The 23,500-nt window shown below is 42.1% G+C and overlaps 1 non-coding gene across 1 annotated transcript; it reads left to right on the top strand.

Moving 5' to 3' along the window:
• Positions 1–285: 285 nt before the first annotated feature.
• Positions 286–392, top strand: LOC136221247 (small nucleolar RNA R71). Its single transcript, XR_010685024.1, has one exon. It is a non-coding gene; the product is annotated as a small nucleolar RNA R71 (small nucleolar RNA).
• Positions 393–23,500: the final 23,108 nt, after the last annotated feature.

Below are 23,500 nucleotides of genomic sequence, written 5' to 3'. Positions count from 1 at the left end.
TCAATTTTGTGCGATAAAGCAGAAAATTGGGCTTGTAGCATTGCGACTGGATCAAGTTCAACTATACCTTTAACTGATGATGTGGTTGAGGATGATGGTTTTGCTAACGGCACATGTCCTCGCTCCGCGGGCCACATACTGCTGTTGATTGCCATTTCCTCCAAAAGTTCTCTTGCTTGGGCTGATGTTTTCTTCATAAATAACCCTCCCGACATAGCATCTAATGAACCTCTAGTTGTAGGATTAAGTCCATTGTAAAATGTTTGCATTAAAAGTTTAGTGGGTAATTGGTGGTGTGGGCATAAACGTTGAAGTTCTTTAAAACGTTCCTAAGTTTCATAAAGAGTCTCATTATCATTTTGAGAAAAAGATGTTAACTCCTTTATGACTCTTGCGGTTTTTGCTAAAGGAAAATATTTAGATAAAAATGCTTGTGCTAATTGTTCCCAAGTGGCAAAAGTTGCGGCTGGCATAGAAGTTAACCATTCTTTGGCTCTATCCTTCAAAGTGAAAGGAAAGAGTCGAAGTTTGATTGCTTCTGCAGTCACATCTGGGATTTTAAAAGTGTCACAAATTTCAAGGAAATTTGTTAAGTGGGTGTTAGGATTTTCGTTAGGTAACCCATAAAATGTTACATTATTTTGTAACATATTAATCAAGGCTGGCTTAACTTCAAATTGATTTGCGGTGATTCTGGGTCTAACGATACTATTGGTTACACCGGCCACACCTGGCCTAGCGTATTCTATAAGTGTTGGTGGGTCTGCCATTTTTTCTGGCTCAGTATGTGTTTTTACTGGGGTCTTATTTTTGTTTTTCTTGTTTTTCTTGTTCTTCCTAAGGGTTTTCTCAATTTCTAAGTCTATAGGGTCTGGTGCAATGCCTGAATTTCGAGAACTGCGCATGAACCTGAAACCTTGCACGAACCGAAACTACCTACAAAACAGAATTTGATAAATAAACAAATAAATTAGTATATGAAAACTTTTAAATTATAAAAGTTAGATTAAGTATGTTTAAACCTAGATTCGAAATAAAACACGAAAAATTTAAAATTTTGGCGTTCCCCGACAACAACGCCAAAAACTTGTTGAGCGATTTCCGCAAGTGCACGATATACGCTTGTAGTAATAAAAGATATCGAACCCACAGGGAACGCTTTTTAACTAAACTTTATTTAATTCGGTTTAATCATATGTTTAGGTTTAATAAAAGATAAATGTTTTAGTTGATTGAATAGGTTTTGGTAAATTAGGATTAGATAGAAAGATTATATCAAGTTTAGAAGACAATTCCGTTTTGGAATTTTGATTACAAAACAGATACTTCCGTAGTGGGAATAAAATAGATCTTTATTTTCATTAAGCAAAGTAAACAACTTTAACTTTGTGAGATTATGGGCATGAAACAATATATCAATTTACTCAATTAAATGGCTTTGAACCGTAGAAATCTCTCTGGATCAGAGTAGATTGCTACCTTAATCAAACTAGCATTTTAGGTTTGATAAGCCGCAATCAGCGATCATATCATCCATAAAAACTAAATCTGTTAAGTGTTCAACAAAGTTCTTATATGAATAAGATGGAAATAGAACGTTTTAATAAAAACACCAATTTATCATTTTGAAAATCATTTTGTCAGAACAATTTCAAAATAACAACAGAAAGAATGTATTGAATAAATAAGTATATCATTAATGAAATGTGAATTTTCACAAGTTAACAAAGAAGTAGAAACTTGGATAGCATTGTAACGAAAACTTTGAGATATGAGTCGTCAATCTTTCTCTCAAACTCCGTAGGTGCGTCAAACCTCATGCGCTTCAGCCGTCACTTCTTCTCGCTGGATCTTCGGAATAGAGACTGGTCAGTCCACTACCAGAATGAAAACTAAACTAATTCTGTGTTTATAACTAGTCTAAATACAACTCGTGTACAACACGATTGCTTACAGAAATGAACTCTAACTTTCTGATTCTTTTCTGAATCAGAAACTCAACATAACAACTCTTTTCTCTAATTTCTCTAACTTTTCCAACTCTTTCAATTCTGAAATGAATCACTTATTTATAGTTGTTGAAGGGTTGTGAATGATGGGTCGTGTCTGCTGGTGAAGGGTCGCTTTTATCCGAACGAACAGACGCGTTTTTACGAATTTTAACATGTGTTTAGTGTGCGGGAGGGGTGTCTGTCGCGACTGAGATTCTGAAAATCTCAGTCGCGACAGGGGGTACAGGGGCGAGTTTTCGAGATTTGAATTCCCTCGGTCTGGACTTCGTAAGTCGCGACTGAGATTTTGAGAATCTCAGTCGCGATAGAGAGTGTTCTTCCCTGGCGTACGACTATTTTTCGTCCTCCTCGAGCGTTCTTCTGACTGATATGCATTCCCGATACGTTTTTAAGGTTTTTCCTCCATTTTAGCTCCGTTTTCGCTCCTATTTGGATTTTACCAAATATTTAGGTACCTTGCATCAAAGAAGTAAATAAAGACGTAAAAGTATTCCAAATGAATATAATTAACACGATTTCAATGTAAATTTAACGTATTTATATAGGATATTTTAGGTATATTTTGGGTTTAACAGTGTGCAGGTGTGAAGTCGGACGAAAAAGGTCGCGGAACTCATCGAGCTTGGATCGAGCGCGCTTCAGGCCAAAACGCTCGGCAAGCAGGGCCCCACGGGCCATTTCTGCTCACCGAGCAGGGCGCCAGGCGCCTGCTCGGTGAGCAGGGGGCTGCTCGGCGCGAGCAGCCCTGCTTGCCGAGCAGCCTTTCCTGCTCGGCGAGCAGCCCTGCGGGAATTGGTCAAAAAGACCAATTCCGCCCCCACGAAGCCACGTTCGGCCCCACGTCTTCCTACACCAACTAGGACACGAAAATAGGTCAAAACGAGGCCCGAGACGCGTCTATAAATAGGAATTTTCAATTGTAAATTAAATATCTTTCGTTTTTGTAAATTATTTTAGCTTTCCCCTTGTAATTCCTCTTCATCTTCTCCATCTTCCTCAACCTCCATTGAAGCTCCTTCAAAGCTTTCTACCGAGGAATTATCAAGGTCCGTCCTTAAGATCAAGTCGTCGGCTGTAGAGTAAACAGGTTCCCTGAAAGGGATTTTTGTATCTCCTTTTATCTTTCCATGTTTGTACTCTTTGATACAGTTGCCGAACTTGACTTATTGTATCTTGTGACAATTACCTTCGCCTTTAATAATAATTTAGCTCTTGTTTTGTTCTATGTTTATTGTCTAATCCTTGTCTTACGCTTTATTCAATTGGTTTAACTCATTCAAAAGCCCCAAAATCTAGTAGGCACATATTGCGAGCTGAATCTGACCTAGTCAGAGCCTAGGAGATCGACAACCTCTTAGTTGATTAAGCGCCAATTTACTGAGCCTTAGACCTAGTTTCGGCCTTAGGGAATCACGCGCTAGGAACTTCAGGAGGGTAAGTAGGGTTAATCGCCTTGAATACAAGTGACTCAGATTAGATCTTTATTCAATAGACTTGATAATCTATCTTTATTATTATCGTTCATACCATGTTCCTTCGAATAGTTTCATTAATGAAAGATCAATTAGGGGTAGAGTAACTTAGTTAGGGTTAGAATAACTTAGCTAGAATTAGATAACTTAGTTAGAATTAGATAACTTAGTTAGGATTAGCATAATTCAACCTAGGAGTAGATTAATTAAACAACCCAAACTCAAAACCCCCTAAGCCTAGATAACATCCGAGACCGAGTAGCTTGATACTTGCAGAAATAAATCCTGTGGACGATAACCTGGACTTAACCAGAAATTTATTACTTGATAACGACGGGGTACACTTATCCCTTAGTAAGGTTTCCCAGAAACCGCATCAGCCACAATAGATGAAGGACAAGTAATAAGACGCCATCCCTACTTAGAAAGCAAAGCTATATTAAAGAGATTTCGAAAGATCATTCCCCTTATCCCCACCAAAATAAGTTCATCATCTTTTCAAGATCAGTGCAAAGGGATTTTGGTAACAAGAACAAACTCATTGCATAAGAAGGTAAAACTTGTAGAGCATATTTAATTAGCACTTTCTTACCTGCTTGGGATGGATATTTTTACTTTGAGCTCCTTAGCCTATGTGCCACCCGATCCTGGATGAAGTTAAACAATTGAGCCTTGTTATGGCTAATGATAGAAAGCAAACCCAAATACTTCCCTAAAGTAGATGCTATAGAGACGCCAAAAACAGAGCCTAGAGAATCACAAATATGAGGTGAGCAGTTCTTGTTGAAACATCTTTCCACATAATTTTGATTTGACAAAATTGTTTAAGTATAATTAAAAACATATTCTAAACACACTAAGTTTATATGCTTTGATTTATTCTACTAATGTGTTTGTTTAATGTTGAGTTAAATTGTTTATACGATACAAAGTTTAAAAAGCCCAAAGCCCAATACGAAAGTCAAAGCCCAAGTCAAACAGTTTATGGCAACTCGGCCCGCGTATGTCAAAACGTTGTCGTTATGGACAAAACACAACTCAGCGGAAGAAGGATCTAGAAGACCTTCGTGGAACAACTTCGGGATGAAGCTGCTGAGTTGATTCGACAAAGCATACAAGACAACAGCTAGCTAAGGAAAACTTCCAGACAAAGTGTTTCCACTTTGGGTAAAGTTCCGAAGACACAGTATGCTGTCTAGTTGACATTACCATAAATGGAGAGACATTCTGCCGAGCTGACCAAAAGCTGACCGAAGACAGAAGATACTCAAATCTGATTGGCCAAGAGTTCTGAGCAAGTCAGGATGACAACGACAGGAAGTCGTTTCCCTCCAACGGTTATTTTGAAATTCAAAATGACCGATGCCTCAGACATCTCTATAAATAGTGCCATCAGTTGCTTCATTTTATACAGAACTTGATCAAGCCATTACGCTGACCAAATTTCTACGCAAGTTCTGCAAGCAAAAAGCAAAGCAATCTTATACTAAATTTTATATCTTTTGTGTAAAAGTCTAGAGTGATTATTCAATCATCTAAGGTGTCTTAGCAATCATTGTTTAGGACAAACACTTATCATTTCTAGAGATTAGAAAGGAGAGGCTGAGTACTCGGTTATAATACTCAGTGAGAGATTAGGATTGAATAGAGGTATAGAGGAAGGTACTCTTGTTATACTCAGTTGCTAAGATTGTAAAAGGTTTGATGCTCTACCGTTAAAGATCTCAGTAGAGAATTCGAAATCTCGGAACGTGTTCCGGGGACAGGACATAGGCTTGGAGGCCGAACCTGGATAAATCTGCTGAGTAACATATTTCTAACCTTACACTCCTTTATATATTTATTGCTTGCTTAAACAAAAAAAACTGACCAAGTAAAGAGGTCAAGCTGAGTTACGTGCATTGAATATCCCAGCTCAGGAATAGACTCTAAGTGTTATCTCCTGACTCAAGTAAAGAAACTGACCTAGTCACTAGTTGACTAAACCAGTATCTTGCTATTCACTCAGCGCCGCTGTCCAAACCTTTTTCTCACGAAAAAGAAGTCTGCCCTAGCTTAAATTTTTTTAAATAGTTCCTAACCCCCCCCCCCCCTTGAACTATACTTGTAACATTATAAGGGACCAACAAGTGGTATCAGAGCTTTAAAATCTCACTGTAAAAGGTTTAACCACCTTGATCTTATCCTTGTTATGGGCAAAAACATCACTCGGTTTCTCCCAGGAAACCAAACAACTCAGATCTTACCTGAGGGGTTGTCCATTACTCGGCCTCCCCTATTCTTCGGGTCTAACTATACCTTCTGGAAGAATAGGATGAGAAATTTCATTCAGGCTACAAACATGAGTGCCTGGCTATCCATAGTCCAAGGCCCATTTGTGGATGTCGAAGTTGTGGCTGGCCAAACAGTTGTTAAAGCTGAGGCCAAATGGACAGAGGATGATCTCAAGAAGCTACAAAATCATGTTTCGGCTATAAATATGCTTCACTGTGCGCTCGATGCTGTAGAATATAATAAAATCTCAGGTTGTGAGTCGGCGCAAGAGATTTGGAAGAAGCTAGAGGTCACCTATGAGGGAACCAATAAAGTAAATGAGTCCAAGGTGAACCATCAGATGAGACTGTACGAGCTGTTCGAAATGAACAATGATGAGGGTATATCTGACATGAATGCAAGGTTTACCAACATCATCAATGAGCTCAAGAGACTTGGGAAGATCTTCACTGAGGAAGAACAAGTCAAAAAGATACTCAGGAGTCTTCCTAAAGACTGGCAAGCAAAGAAGACCGTTGTTGAGGAAGCTCAGGACTTAACCACCTACAAATATGATGAACTCATCGGCTCGTTGCTTACCCATGAGATATCAATGAAAAACTTCGAGGTGAAGGAAATGTTTGAAGACAAGAAGTAGAAATCTCTTGTCATGAAAGTTGACTACACTGATGGGAGCTCAACAGATGATGAAGAGATGGCTATGTTCACAAGGAAGATGAAAAGGTTGTTCAGGAAAAATGACAAATATTCTAAGAAGCCTTACAAAAAGTTTGATAAGTATAAAGCTGATTCCAGCGACAGCAAATACAAGAAAGACAACTCAAAGCCCATTACATGCTTTGAATGTCATCAAACTGGCCATATAAAGTCAAGCTGCCCCACACTGAGGAAAGATAAGAAGAACGGCAAAAAGGCAATGATGGCTACATGGAGCGACAGTGATGAGTCTTCATCAACAGAAGCTGAGGCCACCGAGTCAGCAAAGATATACTTCATGGTTGACGAACTTGCTGAGTCGTGCGTCTCTGAGCATACTGACCCCTCTGTTGCATCTGATGATGAGGAGCAATCAAATGAGGTAACATCACTTTCCCAGCTCATAAACGAAATGGGTAATGCCCTGAGTGATCTCTATACACTTCTCAAAAAGTGTAATAAGAAAATTAGAGCACTCAGCAGGCGTTGTGACGAGGTTGAAGAGGTCAAGCTAAGTGACCTTAGATACCTTCTTCAGGACAACTCAACTTTGCATGATAACATGAAAATCATACATGAGTCTGTCTCTGAAGTCCAATCAGATTCAAAGAAACTGAGAAAGGACGTCACAAATATCCAGAACCAACTAAAGGTTCAAAACAAAAGGAATATTCCTCTGAATGCTCAGTACCGAAGTACTGGTCAGCAGAGATGGAATCCCTATCAAAATGTCAAGTGTGACTTCTGTGGGAAGAAAGGACACACCACTAAGGTGTGCTGGCACGCTCAGCACTGGGTGCTGACCAGTCAGTGAAAAATCCTAAACGGAAGGTCAGTTGTGACTTCTGTGGAAAGAATGGCCATACTGTCCAAGTATGCCGCCATAAAATGAAATATGATACGTTACCTGTTGAACCTAACAAGCAAGGACCCAAAAAGAATTGGGTACCTAAAAGTAACTAGTTACAATGCAGGTAAGCCTGAGGTGTGCTGAGAAGTCAAAGATGTGGTATATTGACAGCGCATGCTCGAGACACATGACTGGTGATGAAACTCAATTCATCACGTTTGAGCGTAAACAAGGAGGAAGTGTAAGTTTTGGAGACAACAAAAAGGGTAAGATAGTAAGGTCATGAACCATCGGAGGTAATCCTACTATTGAGTCAGTCTCCCTAGTCAGCGGACTCAAATATAACTTACTCAGCGTAGCTCAGCTATGTGACAATGGGAGAAAAGTTATATTTGATGCTACTGGATGTAAAATATATGAGGGAAAAACAAATGAGTTAATTTTAACTGCCCCTCGGATCGATAATGTCTTTATGCTAGACTTAGAGAAAAAGTTTTCAAAAACTGTATGCTTAGTTTCAAAGGAAGAAAATTCTTGGCTATGGCACAGGAGACTTGGTCATGTAAGCATGGACCTCCTGGCCAAATTAGCAAGAAAGCAATTGGTTGAGGGACTGCCTGAACTTAGATTTGAAAAAGATCAACTATGCCACGCTTACCAAGCTGGAAAACAAATTAAACAATCTTTTCATAGCAAAAACATTGTCTCAACTAAGCGTCCGTTAGAATTACTACACTTGGATCTCTTCGGTCTAGTCCAGCCGCTGAGTCTGGGTGGAAGAAGATTTTCCTTGGTCATTGTAGATGACTTCTCTCGGTACACTTGGGTCATCTTGCTGAGTAGCAAGGATGGGACCTTTGAGACATTTACAAATTTGGTTAGAAAACTTGAAAATGATAAAGACCTAAAACTTGCTCACATCCGAAGTGATAATGGTGGAGAATTCAAAAACCAATAGTTTGTTGAATTCTGTGAAGCGAGCGGCATTGACCATAACTTCTCTGCTCCTAGAACGCCTCAACAAAATGGGGTCGTTGAAAGGAATAACAGAACACTGGTTGAAATAGCAAGGACAATGCTGAGTGAGCATAGGCTTCCAAAGTATTTTTGGGGCGAGGCTGTTAACACATCATGCTATATTCTTAATAGGGATCTTATTAGACCTATACTATAGAAAACCCCCTACGAGCTTTGGAAAGGAGGAAAGCCCAACATTGGATACTTTCGTGCCTTTGGTTGTAAATGCTTTATTTTAAATACTAAAGATAGCCTAGCTAAATTTGACTCAAAAGCGATGAAGCTATCTTTCTAGGCTACTCAACAAACAGCAAAGCATACAGAGTTTTCAATAAACGAACTCAAGTTTTAGAAGAATCGGTACATATTGAGTTCGACGAAACTAACCCTGCAGAAAGATATCTGCCACTGATCGAGGATGATCCACACTCAGCACCCGCTGATCAAGATACAGCCGCTGAGTCATTCCCTCAAGGGCTGATCAAAGGTAAAAGTGAACCAAATATTGTTTTCACTGACCAGTCTTCACCTACAGAGATTGTTGAAACACAGACATCACAAGACATCAATCTACCCAAAAAGATAAGGATTCCAAGAGGGCACCCAGAGAGTGCAATCCTTGATGCCGTTGAGAATACCCTGATGACAAGAAACCAACTCAGGAGGTACCTCAACAATGTAGCCTTCATCTCAGTTCAGGAACCTAAGAACTTCGCTGATGCTGAAGAAGATGAATTCTGGATGAGCGCAATGCAAGAGGAACTCGACCAATTCAGAAGAAACGATGTATGGGAGCTAGTGCCACATCCAAGGAGTCAAAAGACCATTGGAACAAGATGGGTCTTCCGCAACAAGCTGGATGAGTAAGGAAACGTAGTCAGGAACAAAGCAAGGCTGGTAGCTCAGGACTACGGTAAGACCTTTGCCCCAGTGGCAAGGCTAGAGGCTATTAGGATTTTATATGCTTATGCATTTTACATGAACTTTAAACTGTTTCAAATGGATGTTAAAAGTGCATTCCTTAATGGAGTTATAAACGAGGAAGTTTATTTTAATCAACCTCCAGGGTTTGAGGATCCTAAATTCCCAAACCACGTTTATAAGCTCAAAAAGGCTCTGTACGGCCTCAAGCAAGCACCACGTGCTTGGTATGAGAGGCTGACCAGTTTCCTGCTGACTAGAAACTATGTCAGGGGCAAAGCTGATACAACCTTATTCATTAAGAGAAAGGGTAAAGATACCCTGCTGGCTCAAATATATGTTGATGATATTATTTTCAGTGCTACTAATGAGTCAATGTGCAAGGAATTTAGCAAGCAAATGCAGACTGAGTTTGAAATGTCGATGATGGGAGAACTCAACTTCTACCTTGGACTTCAAATCAAACAAGGAAAGAATGGCATCTTCATCAGTCAAGCTAAATATGCCATGGAGATATTGAAGAAATATGATCTTGAAAATTGCAAACCAATATCCACTCCTATGGGCACTGACACTGTCCTCTGCGCTGACGAAAATGGTAAGTCAGTAGATAGCAAATTGTATCAAGGTATGATAGGCTCTCTACTTTACTTAACAGCCAGTACACCGGACATTCAGTTCTCAGTATGCTACTGTGCTAGATATCAATCTAACCCTAAGGAATCTCATTACATAGCTGTAAAAAGAATCCTTAGATATTTGCAAAGCTCAGTGAACGCAGGTTTATAGTATCCCAACACTCATGGCTTTACACTCGTTGGATACACTGATGCTGACTATGGTCGAGACAAGCTAGAACGGAAAAGCACCTCTAGAGGATGTCATTTCTTAGGAAGCTGTCTTGTATCCTGGTTCAGCAAGAAGCAGGCGTCAGTAGCCTTGTCTACCACTAAAGCTGAGTACATTGCTGCTGGCCAGTATGTTGCTCAAGTCCTATGGATTAAGCAACAGCTTGAAGACTATGGTGTTCAAACAAAGACAATTGAGGTCAAATGCGACAACAAAAGTGCAATTGATCTATCAAAGAACCCAATTCAACACAGCAGAATGAAGCATGTCAGCATAAGGCATCACTTCATTAGAGACCATGTACTCAAAGGTGAGATAAAGCTCACCTATGTCCCAACAAATGAGTAGCTTGCGGATATCTTCACAAAGCCACTGGCTCGTGAACAGTTCAGCATACTGAGAGAAGCCATTGGTATGTTTAATCCTCTTCAGTAAATTCCTATTCTAAAATGTAAATTTATGCTGAGTGAATTACTCTGCTGAATGATTTAGGCAAATGCATGCTGAGTGATTGTTATGCTGAGTAATTAACGCAAAATACACATCAATACTAAGTAAATAGCACACTGAGTAGTAATCTCAAACTGAGAAATCATCCTACTGACCACTCAGAATATAAAACGCTTAGTATTCTAAACGCTGAGTGTTAGATCCGTTGCATTAAATGCAAAAGCACGCGAATAGCCACCTAGGATGACGTATGCGCCGAATGTGTCATAAAAGCCAGGATCTTTGTCGGTTGACAATCCCAAGGCAAAACCGACACATGGATTCAATAAGATCCACACTTCACCGCTATAAATAATGGGTAAATCCCCATTTTTATTTTCTTTACACTTACCGAATTCTTTGGCAAAGAATTCTCTCTCTAAAAACCCTCAAAGCTTCCAATCCTTTTCTGAAACAATGACTAGAGTTTTCGTCAACATCTCCGGTGCCGGTCACCCTAAGACCAGCTCCGATGAACCCTCCAGGCAAACTACTGTGCCTGAAATTACCAACGTCACTATACCGAGCAAAGGTAAAGCTGACCAAGCTGCCCCATCCAAAGGAAAGCCGACCAAGGCAAGAACCTATTCCAAGGTATTTGAAGATATTAGCGAATGGAAAGTAGACTTCTCACGATGGGTTTCTAAGACCTTTGTGACATCTGAGCAACCCTTCTGCGAATGGATATCGCAAAATGGATGGATCGAGCTGTTCTCTATTAGGAATCACACCTATCCTAACCTAGTAAGGGAGTTCTACAACAACCTCCGAGTCGCTGATGATAACCAGGACTATCTGGCAACAGTAGTAAGGGGGAAACGATTTTCATCAATCCCACCTATTTGGCAAGTTTGCTGAAGTTGAAAAATGAGGGAGCAAAACTGAGAAAAACTGGAGATCGGGATAACACTAACTACGAAGTCAACTTTTGCAAGCCCCCTGGTCATTCTGGAGAAATCTCAAGTACCTCAATGGGTCAACACCAAAAGATGGCTCACTATTTGCTGACCTACTTTATTTATCCCAAGATCAACTGCACCACCTCAGCAACGAATTTTGAGCAATGCTTCATATGGAATATGCTGACGTACAAACCGATCAATATGCCAATATTCTTGATTGTTGGGTTCCTAAGGAGCACGGGAACGCTCAGGCTGGGATCACTCATCACCAGGATCCTCATTGATCATCAAATAGACCTATTTGAGGAAACTTAGGCTAGAGGATCTGAAATAACAGCCGCTTCACTGAGGGCTTTGAAGTTCAACCAGCCCCTAAAGAAAGGAAAAGCTGTTGAACAACAAGCTGAGGAAACAGCTCCAAAGCAAAGCAAAAGGACAAAGGCTCCAGCTGCCCGCAAGAGGAAAGCTGTTAGGACTCCTTCAAAGAAGGTTGAGCCTCAGGCCAAGAAGCCTAAGTCAGCTGTTGAACCAGGTCAGGAGAGACCTAAGTCAGCTGAGAAAAGGAGCAGGCAAGATGAGCCTGAAACTGAGGAAAGAACAGATGCTGATGAGCAGCCTCAAAAGAAGCAGAAGTCTTCTACACTGACTCCTATTGATGCTATCCCTACTGACATCATTGTGCCTGATGATTCACACTACACACAGTGTCTAGGAACTGTAGCTGAGCATCAAGAAGATGAAGTGCATCTGGACGATCAGTTCATTGCACAAGTTGAGGAAGAGTTAGATGGCGATAGTGAAGAAGATGAAGAAGAAGAAGAAGAAGCAAGCGGTCAAGAAGACGCTAAGGACACTGAGGAAACAGCTAGTGAGGTTGATGCTGAGCCAACCAATACAGGGTTGGCTGCTGGAGATGAACAAGAACCTGACCAACACAATGTTGATCAAGGACAAGAACAAGCTGACCAGCTTAATGCTGATCAAGAGGAAACTTCTCCCTCTCACTCAGGAGAATCTATACAAGTTGTCTCCTCCTCGAAGAAGAAGATTGGTTAAGGCAAGTCAGAAGACAATCAGTGACCTTCCTGTTCAACCACCAATTTTCCCTGACTTTTTTATCCAAAAGCCGACCCAAGACCCTTCTAAACTCAAGCTGAAATTTTTCAGAAAACAACCATCTACTATTCCATCGGCTTCCCTTGAAAATCAAGCCTCTGTTTCTTCACCAAAGGAACATGCCGACTTAAATGCTTTCGCCAACTCAACAAGTCAAGTTGAGTCAATTCCTGTAAATGCTGTCAATGCAAGCATTGTGCTGACTCACAACATTCCTGCACCAGTCAGCATAGACAGCATTAGAATGACCTCTTCTCCAATCAACACCTCTGCCGATCAATCAGTTCTACCTGAAACTCAAGTGCAGATTGGAAACACACTTCCAGTCACTGACCACGTCATTCCTTTGACTCCTCTTCCCACCGGTCATACTGAGGAAACAAGGCAAGCAAATGAAGGCTCTATTAACTACTTGCATGCCACCGATTCTGGAAAAGAATCATCGACTCGGTGCAAACATTGATCAAAGACCTTCATCAAACCACTCAACATGCTGCTGGGTCTTTTACTGCTGAGACAACTCAGCTCTCCCATGTAACTTAGCTTCTCAATGAAGTTAAGGGATTCAAGGACTTGCTGAGTGTCATCGTTACCTTTCAAGCACAGCAAGCTAAACAGGATTCCATCTCAAAGCTGGCTGAGATCCAGCTTACAATAGTTCAACATCTCAATGCTCTTCAACAACAAGTTCAGACTTTGTCAGCTCCGAACACATGCTATGCTACTTCTGATGAAGTTAAAATGCTCTTTGCTCAGCTTCACACCGAGCAAATCAAAACCAACGAACAAATGGTCTCTTATTCTTAGTGCTCAGTTGAGCAAATTGGTGAGGCCATTCGATTGCTGAACTTGAACAAGCAAGAGATGGACACTGATGCCATGAAACAAAATGAAATGCTGTCTATCACCAGACAAACCTTCAACCACATATGTCACAGCAATATTCAGCGTCAATACTACGACACATCCTTATTGAAGACTTTTCATCAAGTCGTTGCTGGTCTGACCGATGCACTTACCTGGGTAGAAAAATCTCAAGCTTTCATCATAAGCATTATTAGTCCCTTATAACGTTGCAAGTATAGTTCCAAGGGGGGGGGTTAGGAACTATTTAAACTTTTTACTAAGTTTGGGCAAACTTCTTTTCTTAAGAGAAAAGGATTTAACAGCGGCGCTGAGTGATCAGTAAGATACTGGCTTAGTCAACTGGTGACTAGGTCAGTTTCTTGATTTGAGTCAGGAAATAGCACTTAAAGTCTATTCCTGAGCTCAGATGTTTGATGCGCACAACTCAGCTTGACCTCTTTACTTGGTCATTTTTTGGTTATTTAAGCAAGCAATATATATAAGGAGTTTAAGGTAAGAAATACGTTACTCAGCAGATTTATCCAGGTTCGGCTTCTTCTAAGCCTACGTCCTGTCCTCGGAACAAGTTCTGAGATTTCGAATCCTCTACTGAGCTCTTTAAAGGTAGAGCCTCAAACCTTTTACAATCTTAGCAACTGAGTATAACAAGAGTACCTTCCTTTATACCTCTACTCAATCCTAATCTCTCGCTGAGTACTATAACCGAGTACTCAGCTTCTCCTGTCTCATCTCTAGAAATGATAAGTGTTTTGTCCTAAACAATGATTTGCTAAGACACCTTAAATGATTGAATAATCACTCTAGACTTTTACACAAAAGATATTGAATGTAGTGTAAGATTGCTTTGCTTTTTGCTTGCAGAACTTTGCGTAGAGATTTGGTCAGCGTAATGGCTTGATCAATTTCTGTAAGTATTGAAGCTTCTGATGGCACTCTATTTATAGAGACGTCTGGGCATCGGTCATTTCGAATTTCGAAATAACCGTTGGAGGGAAACGGCTTCCTGTCGTTGTCATCCTGACTTGCTCAGCAATAAAAAACTAACCAAAAAAGCTGAAAGGCGTAGTCGATGGACAACAGGTGAATATTAGCTCTCGGCCAATCAGATTTGTGTATCTTCTGTCCTCGGTCAGCTTTTGGTCAGCTCGGCAGAGTGTCTCACTATTTATGGTAAAGTCAATTGGACAGCATACTGTGTCGTCTGAACTTTACCCAAAGTGGAAATACTTTGTCTGGAAGTTTCCTTAGCCAGCTGCTGTCTTGTACGTTTGTCGAAACTGCTCAGCAGCTTCATCTTGAAGTTGTTCCCGAAGGTCTTCCAGATCCATCGATTGCTGAGTTGCATTTTGTACACATCGACATTGTTTTGACTAACGCGGGCCGAGTTGTATTAGAACTGTTTGACTTGGGCTTTGACACTTTGATAACATCGGGATATTATCATGAGGACCAAAAGAGATATTTGCCTTTAAGTGTGCCGCATATCAACCCCTTAAAAGGGATCCGGCTGGCGAATCTCCCTGAGTTATTCCGCAGGCGGATCTCTAAGGAGAATCTCTCCATTCACCTTGGTAACGGTTGGCCGTCGTCTCGGCCATAAAAGATCATTAAATGAATCATTAATTGTCTTACCCGCCAGGTTATGAGTAACTTGTAACCACCAATAAAGGGGCATTAATGGAGACTTTCTAGTTACCTAGAGGTTACGAATTTCTCAACTATATATAGCCTACCATTCTAGGCTATCAAGGTACACTCACTTTCTTACATTCTTTGAGCCTTGTCAATACAGTTTATTTTCCATATTCCCTACTGACTTTAGCATCGGAGTGTCCCCGGCCGATCCCAACGGCGCCTCACAGGGACGTGCTCCGATCAGAAATTTCTCCTTTGTTATCAATTGGTGCGGTGAACGTGGAATCCTTGATCAAATAAAGGATTTTTCGTTCACATTGAAACATCATGACCGATGAAGGACAAAATCCCTCCTCTAGGATTGAATCACCGATAATTACACCATCTAGTGCTGGACGCACAAGCACAACCGCTCCTACAACAAATATTGATGGAAATATGCCCGCAGCATCCTTCATCGATATGTGTGCTCAGGATATCGAAGCACGATATGGGCTTGAGATTGGAAACCGCCTCCGGGCGTTCATGACTGTTCCTCCTCATTGGACTATAGTATCTACATCAGCTGTCTCATCTCTACCTCCGTTAAAATTCGGCTTGGGGCCAGGTGCCCATAGTTCTTCATTCCTTCAAGCTCACAACATTGATTCCATGATAACTACCACAGCGCCGGGTGGCGGGCGACCGGTTATCAAGGAGTTATTTCCTGGTGAGGGAAGCCACGGGAATGATACGGTCCCTCCTGGCGGATCAGAGGTTCCGAGGTTTAATCTAGATGGGCCAAATGTACCCAGGTGCCCGCGGACGAATTCGTCTCTTGGCGGATTTAAGGAGCCCATACGTAAAAAGCATAGAAAGAACAAGGATAAACGGGTAAGATCTCCTTCGCCTCGACGAGCAAGATCCCCATGCCGTGGCAGATCTCCTCCATCTACTGGTCGTAGAGGAAGTAAAAGACCAGAAAAAACATCTCATATAGGTGGACCACCACCCCCATCCATCTTCGGGAACTGTTGGACACACCTTGTCAGGAGGCCAGTAAGGAGGAAACGGCCCAATTCCCCTAAATAGAGGAAGTGGAGGAGGAGACGGTGGAGGAAGAAGAGGAGGCGGATGTGGAAACGCAGGAAGGCATTCACCATCAGATTCATCGTCAGAGTCGAGTTCTTCTTCTTCTCCAAGTAGATCGCCACGAAGGGATTGCCCCAGGGCGGATCCGGAGAATTTTGATGATAGGGTGAGGGCTCTAGTACTCCAAATGAACGAAGAAAACGCTAGGCACAACCCATTCGCCAATAGGGATTCGCCTTTTGCGGCTTGGATCGAGGCAGAGGAAACCGAAAGAGCTTTCAAGATTCCTAATCTTGCGATATACACAGGCAAAGACAATCTAGAGGCTCATGTTCGAAAGTATCGAATTTTAGCCAGGCTCAAACGAGCCACTAAGCCCGTGCTTTGCAAAATGTTTGTCACCACGCTAGGAGGTCCAGCTTATTTGTGGTTTCAATCTTTACCTCCAGGCTCAATAAACAGCTTCGATCAATTAAGCAGGGAATTTTGTGCAAAATTTGCTGGTTGCATCCCTGCAGTGGTGAAATCCGGAAAGCTTTTTGAATTAAAGCAGAAGGCGAATGAACCCCTCCGAGATTATGTGGACACCTTCAACCAATTGTGTATACAAATAGTTGATGTCGATATCTCCGTAGCTGTGGAATGTTTCGTGAGAAACACAACCTGTAAAAGTTTGCAAGAGGATCTCATCCGTAAAAAGCCTACCAGCATGGCAGAGTTAATGGAGCGTTGTAAAGAATTTATAGAGGTGGACGATATTCGCCGAGGTTCTCCATCATCACCAAAAAAGGACAAAGGCGAATCTCGTCCCCGGGATCGGGACAGAGACAAACGTCAGGATTCTTCTTCTCGGAACAAATGAAGGGATTCTAGGAACAAATCGACGTTTGTCACTTCCTTCACACCTCTCAATGCTTCTAAGAGCGAAGTTCTTATGTGGATCGAGAACAGTCAGCACAAGCGGAGCATTTCATACCCCGAGCCAAAAGGGGGGGAGTACACCAATAAAGGAAAGAATCCTAAAAATTATTGCAAGTATCACAGGAAAAATGGCCATGATACAGACGCTTGCTGGGAGTTAGCTCGATAAATTGAGCGACTCATTGAAAGAGGTAAATTGGATCGGTTCATTCAAACAGAAGGAAAAGAAGATGATAGATCCAAGGAGGACCCAAAGAAGAAAGGAAAGGGTACCATCAATGTCATAGCAGGTGGACCTGGCTATCAGCCAGCATTGAAAAAGGTGAAGACGACCACCCTTGATAGGACATCATTAAACCGCCCTTTCTCGGATGCAGGTCCTGAGATTCCACCCCATGCGGATGCACTGGTCGTCACTATGACGGTTGAAGGTTGGGAAATGAAGAGGGTAATGATTGATACGGGAAGTTCATGTAATGTCATTACCCGAGGAGCATTCGCCAAACTCAGGATTGATCCTGTCCAGGTAGAGCCGACTGTGGTTGACATTTTGGGAGTAACAGGTCATACCATTCAGACGAAAGGCCAAGTTACGTTGGATTGTGAGCTTACTGACGATGATCAAGTTTAGAGAGGCGATTTGGAGTTCTCGGTCTTGGATGGAAAATTAGCTTACAATATTATTCTCGAATGACCTTTTATCTCCGAAGCTGCAGCTCTTATCTCTATTCGCCATTTAGCACTTTACAACGGTCAAGGGAGGTGTGATGGTTAGAGGTTGTCAAAAAGTGGCTCAAGAAACATATTCGGCTTCGTTAATGATTCGCCCTCAATCTAAGGAAGAAGATGAAGAGGAGCGTGTCACAATGGCCTTAGGTGAGACCGAAATGTACTTAATGGCAGAAGAGAAGCAGGTGCGGATAGCTAAGGGACTACAAGGTAATATCAGAGATGCAATTACCAAAGTGCTCTGTGAGGCCGAGGATGTCTTTGCATGGAAGGATGAAATTCTACCCGGAATTAGCCCGAACGTGATCACCCATAAACTCAACATCGATAAAGATGCAGTTCCTGTGGCTCAAAAGCGGAGAAACCATGGTCCGGAAAGGCAGAAGGTGATAGAGGAAGAAATCGCCAAGCTCCAAAAGGCGGATGCCATTGACTCAGTACTTTACACCCAGTGGTTGGCGAACGTCGTGCTAGTCAAGAAAGCTGGCGGATCTTACCCCATGTGCATTGACTTTACAGATCTTAATAAAGCTTGCCCCAAGGATAACTATCCTTTGCCATGTATAGACATGCTTGTGGATGGAACTGCCGGTCACGCAATGTATTCCTTTACAGATGTGAAGTCAAGCTATCATCAAATCCCCATGGAGCCCTCGGATAGAATCAAGACCTCATTCGTGACGCATCAAGCCACTTATTGTTTTAAAGTCATACCCTTCGGGCTCAAGAAAATAGGTGCTACTTATCAGAGGATGATGAACAAGATATTTGCGGACAATAAGAATGGCAATTATTCTGTTTATGTAGATGATATGATCATTAAAAGCACAACTGTAGAAAGGCATGCAGAGGATATAAAGGAGGTACTGGGCGTACTTCGGCACCACAATATCAAGTTGAATCCGGAAAAATGCACTTTTGGGGCGACATATGGGAAATTTTTAGGGTTCATGATCAGTGAAAAAGGAGTTAGCCCAAATCCTGACAAGGTCAAAGCAGTCCTAGAAATGCAACCGCCCCAGAATATCAGAGAAGTACAACGCCTTAACGGGCGTATCATAGCCTTGGGCAGGTTTATCTCATGCTCAGCTCGTAGATGTCAGCCTTTTTTCGAAGTTATCAAGAAACAAAAATAATTCGAGTGGAATGAGGATTTCCAAAATGCCTTCGAAGGAATCAAACGGTTCCTCGCAGAGCCACCTATGATGAGTCGGCCTTTGAAATGGGAGGATCTATACATGTATGTATCGGTCGCGGATAAAGCCGTATGCATGGTCATGATACGGGAAGAAGATGGCCAACAATTCCCAATTTATTACGTGAGCAAAGTTTTGAAAGACGCTGAAACCAGATATTCAAAGCTGGATAAAATGGCACTGGCTGTTGTAACCACGGCAATTCGCCTTAGGCCATATTTTCAGGCGCATACTGTAATAGTTCGAACCAATATACCAATGAGAAAGGTATTGCAGAAGCCAGACACTTCGGGAAGGTTGATGGAATGGGCGATTTGCCTGGGCGAATTTGATGTAAGATATGAAAGCAGGTCATCTTTGAAGAGTCAGGTCCTGGCGGACTTCGTGAATGAATTCACTGACGAAGGTGTATCTCATCCCAAACCTCCATTAGAGGAATGGTCGATGTACACGGATGGAGCTTCCTCGATGGACGGAGCAGGTGTGGGAGTTGTGATCAAAGGTCCCCACTACATAAGATTACGATACGCAGCAAAATTAAATTTCCATGCCACTAATAATGCTGCTGAGTACGAAGCTGTGATATTGGGTTTACGTCTACTACAAGAGATCACCCCAGAGCGAATCGTGATCTATAGCGACTCAAAATTAATGGTCAACCAAGTAATCAAGAATTACGAAGTGAAAGATGAGGTTCTGGCCAAATATGTAGCAGAAGTCAAAAAGTTGCTGGATAACCTTGAAGCTAAAGAAACTAAGTGGGAATTGGTTCACATACCAAGGGAGTCCAATACAGAGGCAGATCAATTGGCCAAAATGGCTTCTTGTGAGGAAAACTGGGCAAATCCGGATTGTCCCTTCGAAGTAAAAATGGCTCCAGTATTTACTTCTAAAGAAGTGTCCATACTCACAACGGTAGAAGATGATTGGAGGTCAGTCATCCGCCAATATCTGATAAATGGAACATTACCTGAAGACAAGGAGGAGGCACGAGGGATAGTCAAGAGATCAGCTTATTTCTCCTTGATCAATGATGGTCTTTACAGAAAATCCTTTAGTCATCCTTGGCTAAAACGCGTTCTACCAGAAGAAGGACAGCAGATCCTCAAGGAGCTACATGAAGGATCATGTGGGTCACATGAAGCATCCGCCACGATCTTAAAGAAATCAAGGTTAGCAGGTTTCTACTGGCCCACAGCTGAGTTAGATGCCCAGAGTTTGGTAGAATCTTGTCACAATTGTCAGATTCACGCAAATGAGTCACATACTACCAAACATATTCAAAGGCCAATCATTGAAGGACGCCTGTTCGCCCTCTGGGGAATAGACATCGTTGGCCCGTTTCCCCCAACTCGCCGGCAAAAAAGGTATGTAATAGTAGCGGTAGACCATTTCACCAAATGGGTAGAAGCCGAGGCTGTTTCCTCCATTACAGCAGATCAGATAGTGGAGTTCGTCAAAGACAACATCGTGGGAAGATATGGCATTCCGCATACCATCATCACTGACAACGGAACACAGTTTAACTGTGGCAAATTCAAGGCTTTTTGCGAGGGATTGGGCATCCTGAATAGATTTGCCTCCGTTTATTATCCTCAGTCCAACGGAATGACCGAAGTTACCAATCGAACGATTGTTAAGGGGATAAAGAAGAGGCTGGGAGAGCACGACAAGAGATGGGCGGATCAGCTTACAAGTGTTTTGTGGGCTTATCGTACCACCCCAAGAACAGCTACTGGGGAAACACCATTCACCCTTTCTCATGGAGTGGAGGTCGTGATCCCAGTTGAAATACAAGTCCCTAGTGATCGGGTGACCTTTTATTGTGAAGAGGACAACAACAAACGGCTAAGAGAGCGTTTGGATCAGGTTGAGGATCGCAGGAACCAATCCTATGTACGTATGGCAGCGTACAAACAGCGGATTGCGGCTTACCATGGTAAAAATGCCAAGCTTATGGATCTAAAGGTAGGAGACCTTGTGCTTTGCAAAGCTGATAAGATCCAATCTCGAGAAGGCAATGGCAAATTGGGACTCAACTGGACAGGTCCATACCTAATAGTGGACAAGATCGGACCAGCTACATTCAAAATACAAGATATGGAGGGCAATACACTACCACGCACATGGAATCTCCAGAACCTCCGTAAATACTTGGTTAGAAAATGAAGTATGTCCATGGTCTTGAGTACTCTTTTTCCTTTAACAAGCTTTTTCCCATGAGGTTTTTCTTGTTAAAGGTTTTAACGAGGCTCATTTATAAAGACTTATTCACTGTAATAAGGTGCTTCTCCCATTAATAAATATTGTTGGTTTTATTATCCATGTTCTTTTCATAGTTTACTGCTGCAATATCAATATTCCAGTCATAAAAAAGAAGGGGGGGCATCCAACGCTCTCCACATTCGCAATGTATCGCTATCTTAAAACACATAATAGGATCAATCTTATGGGCGGATCCATCTCTGGGCAGATCCCAATCTCCAATAAGAGTTAAAACGATCCTTGGACGTAAGGTCTTTACACTCTCTTCCCTCTCAGAAAGGGATTCACAAGTCCTACGGGCGGATCATTTCACCTCAAAGATAGGTAGCAAATTGAACCCCTAGGCAGCTTTACTTCCTCTAAAAGAGGAATAGAACAGCTTTAAACCTTCACAAAGGTTCATACAATGGAGTATGGCTGGCCACCTACTCCAAGACACAAATCCTAAACATGCTTATATTTAAAAATACTTCTTTACGCAAATGTAAGGGTAAAATAAATAAGTAGCAGCATAAAGAATTAACCAAATTGTACTTAGAAGGTTTTTCACAAAAATCTCTAGTAAAAGCTAAATAATAATAGGGACATCCCCTTTTGTGCTTCCTTCGCCCACGACACTTGCTTGAGGATCCTTCTCCACAGTCACAGATCCGCCACCAGTAGATACCTCCGAAGGAACAGAGCCCGATGGAAGGACAGAATCAAGGGCTGGCTCCGTATCTACCTTGGATGGTATCTCTTTGGGATCATCCGCCACAACTATGATAGGAGGTTTGGTTTCCTGCATGGTTCCCTTCATCCATCGCCGTACATAGTTGCGGAGGTATTCACTGGCATCTGGCATCTTATTGAACTTTACCACGTCTTCTGGTTCGGGGACGGCAAACTGAGGATCTGTGAAGTCAACTTCAGGATGGGCTAGGGAGAAGTACGCCATGAGCATCTCGCCATAATAAAACGCCTGTACACCCGCCGTGTATTCAGCTTCTCCAAGAGTATCTTTATGGCTTTTGGCATCAGAAGCCATCTTTGCCTTTAAACTTTTAATCTCCTCATCTCGGAGAACTAAGGCAGCCGTGGCGGAAGCTAGATTCGCGTTCATAGTGGCAATGGCGGAATTGGCACTCGCGATCTCTTTTTCTAAGTTCTCGATGGTCGCCCTGTCCACCACGTTTTGAAGAAACCCATTTTCCAAAGTACGCAAGCGGGCGTACAGCTGTAAAAGACAAAAAGATTTAGTCCAAAAATGAAAGGGAAACGAAGAAATCACCACTACGCCCATTCTTTTTTAAACTCACCGAGAGAAGCTCCGATTTCCCCCTATGGATATGAATTGATCCAGGGATTTGGTCATAATCCCTTTGTACCTCTCCCACCTGTCCTAAGGCCTCATCCAGATCATTCAGAAGGGATTCATTCTCAAAAGAACCCTGGGCCCCAAATTTGGCGGACCAGTATCCTCCAATATCGGGCTTCGCCATCTACACAAACAGAAAAGAGCCATACGCCACTTTAAAATCGGATGAGCAGGAAACAAAATCAAAGGACGGATTACCTGAACCATCTTGTCAGTAGGTTTAGCGGATCGTATCGCATCCGCCATTATCTTGTTATTACCAATAGTATTGGGCTGCCTCTTCTTCAGTGGCGGATCGACAGTTGTCTCTGCAGGACGCTTGCCCGTATCAGTTTGAGGATTAGTCGCTTGACTCTTCTTGCGTGCTTCATCTTCTAAGAACTTCCTGCGCGTCTCTGCAAGAGTGTGATTTGCCTTAGATACACCCCTGCCAAAGAAGACATCAAAATAATCAAGATTCCCGAGTAGCAGAAAGGTACCTTGATCAAACTGAGTAATTTTTGAATAAACGAATTGATCTTCCACTCGGCGGATCAGTGGAATGTCACTCATCATGAAGGCTAAGGCATCCGCATACGTCCATGCATCCGCCTTGATCTGCTTCATGAGATCCGCCACCTCTTCATCACTGTTTGTTAAGACTCGCATGTCACCCGCCATATGTAGCGGACGAGAGTTCCAAACTGAGGGAAAACCTAACGGTTCATCCTCCTTTATCTTCACATAGAAGAAACTCTCATCCCAGCTATGCACGTTGGACATTTTATCGTAAAAGGGCGAGTATACACCGAACTTGGCAAATGTAAGATAAGACTCCGACTTCCTATTGGAAGGTTTATGAAAGGCTCCAAAGATACGGCC

This window comes from Euphorbia lathyris, chromosome 2 (genome assembly GCF_963576675.1).
Source record: "Euphorbia lathyris chromosome 2, ddEupLath1.1, whole genome shotgun sequence".
Classification (NCBI taxonomy): Eukaryota; Viridiplantae; Streptophyta; class Magnoliopsida; order Malpighiales; family Euphorbiaceae; genus Euphorbia; species Euphorbia lathyris.
The sequence above is the reverse complement of the archived record's forward strand: the minus strand, read 5'-3'. Positions and strand labels throughout refer to the sequence as shown.